Source organism: Amblyomma maculatum, chromosome 1 (genome assembly GCF_055883805.1).
Source record: "Amblyomma maculatum isolate TAMU_Amacu chromosome 1, ASM5588380v1, whole genome shotgun sequence".
Classification (NCBI taxonomy): Eukaryota; Metazoa; Arthropoda; class Arachnida; order Ixodida; family Ixodidae; genus Amblyomma; species Amblyomma maculatum.
Window position 1 is genome coordinate 371,061,606 of NC_139344.1, and position 3,710 is coordinate 371,065,315.

At 42.1% G+C, this 3,710-nt stretch overlaps 1 non-coding gene across 1 annotated transcript; it reads left to right on the plus strand.

Annotated features, from left to right (window-relative positions):
• Window positions 1-1,595: 1,595 nt before the first annotated feature.
• On the plus strand, window positions 1,596-1,668 carry TRNAL-CAA (transfer RNA leucine (anticodon CAA)). The gene has a single exon. It is a non-coding gene; the product is annotated as a tRNA-Leu (tRNA).
• The last annotated feature ends 2,042 nt before the right edge of the window (window positions 1,669-3,710 follow it).

Genomic DNA, 3,710 nt, shown 5'->3' on the forward strand with positions numbered 1-3,710 from the left:
GGTTCCGTGCAAGCAGGGCACAGTAGAGGAGGCTACGGAAAGGGGGCCTGTGATGACTTAAGCATGAAAGAAGGCGACAGTCATCGGAACAAAGCTAAGCATTTATTTGGTTTCTGTGACCGTTGTCTTTGTTCGCACGTATACAGAACACTGGGAATACATAAGTGAACGAACGCGTGCTTCTGTGTTTGCAGTTTTCCCACGTGTTTCATGGATATGTGATGCTCTCTTGGGTCCATGAGCGAGCGCACCAGTGGCATGTGCTAAAGTATGTATAAAGTAACCCCTAATACCGGGTCTATTGCACAGGATGGACCGGTATGAAACCGGGTGGAGCTGAAATTCCAGATTACCGTGTATGAGTCGATGGCTCTGGCTCCCGAAGAAAAAAAGCGGCTACGTGGTCGAAAGCTTTCACAGCTATAATATAGCTGAATTAAAGAAGAAAATTACGATAACAAGTAGACCGTTTCAAAGCAGGATTAGAATCAACATCCTCCATGCCCCAGCCGAACACGGTAACTACTACTCTTTTATTCATTTTGTTTTAAATTTTCACTAACCACTATTATACGCCAACTTTTGTAAACATAAAATTTAATAGACTGAAAATATGCTATATGCCCAATAATGATACAGATATATATATATATATATATATATATATATATATATATATATATATATATATATATATATATATATATATATATATATATATAAGCAGATAAATGAAGGGGAAATGAGGGTGCTCGTTATAATACATGAAGGAAAGAAGCCAACAGTCGGCGAGGCCAAGGAAAGCATTGGGGATTATGTTTTATGTCTTTTTTTTTAAATTTTTACTTGGATAATCACAGAAATGAGCAATGCAATCTGCTTAGGGGAAAGATAATTAAACACAAAGTAGAAGAAAAAACAACGTGCCGATGGTGGGGACCGAACACACGACCTCTGAATATCGCGTCCGGTGCTCTTCCAACTGAGCTACATCGGCCGCTGTCCCCCCTGCTACTTTCTCGGGTATTAATGTTGTCTGTATACGAACCTTGAGAGTGTTCACCAGCGCCACCCTCAACCATAGTGGCGGACGTGGAACGTCCTGTGTTACCGCCAGCGTCACGTAGAACGTGATCTAGAGCGAGGGCGAAAGCTGTGCTAGAACCCTCTTATGCTACCTATGACTTCAAGACTGCCAGAACCGAGACCCCCGTAAGCTACAAGCAGATAAATGAAGGGGAAATGAGGGTGCTCGTTATAATACATGAAGGAAAGAAGCCAACAGTCGGCGAGGCCAAGGAAAGCATTGGGGATTATGTTTTGTCTTTTTTTTAAATTTTTACTTGGATAATCACAGAAATGAGCAATGCAATCTGCTTAGGGGAAAGATAATTAAACACAAAGTAGAAGAAAAAACAACGTGCCGATGGTGGGGACCGAACCCACGACCTCCGAAGATCACGTTCTACGTGACGCTGGCGGTAACACAGGACGTTCCACGTCCGCCGCTATGGTTGAGGGTGGCGCTGGTGAACACTCTCAAGGTTCGTATACAGACAACATTAATACCCGAGAAAGTAGCAGGGGGGACAGCGGCCGATGTAGCTCAGTTGGAAGAGCACCGGACGCAATATTCGGAGGTCGTGGGTTCGGTCCCCACCATCGGCACGTTGTTTTTTCTTCTACTTTGTGTTTAATTATCTTTCCCCTAAGCAGATTGCATTGCTCATTTCTGTGATTATCCAAGTAAAAATTAAAAAAAAAAAGACATAAAACATAATCCCCAATGCTTTCCTTGGCCTCGCCGACTGTTGGCTTCTTTCCTTCATGTATTATAACGAGCACCCTCATTTCCCCTTCATTTATCTGCTTGTAGCTTACGGGGGTCTCGGTTCTGGCAGTCTTGAAGTCATAGGTAGCATAAGAGGGTTCTAGCACAGCTTTCGCCCTCGCTCTAGATCACGTTCTACGTGACGCTGGCGGTAACACAGGACGTTCCACGTCCGCCGCTAAGGTTGAGGGTGGCGCTGGTGAACACTCTCAAGGTTCGTATACAGACAACATTAATACCCGAGAAAGTAGCAGGGGGGACAGCGGCCGATGTAGCTCAGTTGGAAGAGCACCGGACGCGATATTCGGAGGTCGTAGATTCGGTCCCCACCATCGGCACGTTGTTTTTCCTTCTACTTTGTGTTTAATTATCTTTCCCTAAGCAGATTGCATTGCTCATTTCTGTGATTATCCAAGTAAAAATAAAAAAGGACATAAAACATAATCCCCAATGCTTTCCTTGGCCTCGCCGACTGTTGGCTTCTTTCCTTCATATATATATATATATATATATATATATATATATATATATATATATATATATATATATATATATATATATATATATATATATATATATCTTTTACTTGTCTTTCATTTCACGTTTTTTGCCTGTAACAACAATAAAATTACATTAAGTGCCAATTTCATCAATGAGCACTATTTTAAGGCGAAAGCCTTGCCAACTACATCTCACAAATACCTCTCGGCGTTGGCAATACTCGACTGCACCCATGAGGTTGGTCTCGCAACAGCCGTTGTCTAGCCTCCAAAACAATGCAAGTGGAACAAGGCCTAACAGATACCACTGTAGCAGAGAGCTAACCAAAAATAGGCCTCAATGTGGCGCTATTAGTTATCTGCTTTCGAATTGAAATTGTTGTGCAGCCGATCATCGGACAGCGTCTTCGTGGTTGTCAAACTATTTCGCTTTCTATTCAAAATTTACTTGCTGTTCAAGTAAAAATCAGTTTGCGGTAGAAAATAGAACAGACGGCAAATATATATTTAAATGTTTGCCTTCCAGTCAAGGTTTCGGCTGGAAAACAGAAAATTACCGTTTTTTTTTTCGTGAACGTATTTCGGTCAATGAAGTAGAGCAGATATTTTCTGTACTGGTACAGAAATTTTCTTCAAAAATGCCTGTAATTTCACACACACAAGAGTGAAACCATCTCGAGCATAATGTTTTGCTGTATGATTCAATTGTAAATTCTTATACAATACATGCTAAGGTTAACGCCTACTGAGACCATAGTTAGCGCTTGTCCGGTTATTCGTGGATGAGGAGTCAACCTAGGATCTATAGGGCCAAACGAAACTTGCATTAAATGAATAGGGTGAACTGCTCGCTCTGCGGGAAGCAGGAAGGCAGGAGATTCTAATAAAGTTCGGGGGAAAGAAACAGTGCGTCTTTGTTTTTGTATCGAAATTCAACTGGCATAGCCTCCTTGCAACTGGTTATGCATGCAGGCGTGCGTGCGTGTGTGCGTGCGTGCGTGCGTGCGCTTGTGAATGTGTCTTATAACGGGAACAGTTGTCCGTGCTGAAGAGGCAAGGAAGACACAGCAAGCGACAGCCAATGCCTAAATATAGTTGTGCAACTTCATCAAGTATAAGAATTCCATTGTTAATAACACGGAGACGGTTAAAAAAGAAAGAAAACGTTTCCGTTTACTTTTTCAGAGCTTTTACTCTGCTTTCGCTGTATAGCATCCCTGGGGTTTCTGTATTCCCGTGGCAGTATTCATATCTTCTGCATTAAGGCAACGTTTAATGTAACCTTCGAGCCCTAAGCTTCCTATAAAATTCGCTTTTCATGGATTCAATTTTACCGTTTCATTGATGCGTGAAAGAACACTGAGTGGCTTCCGGAAGTG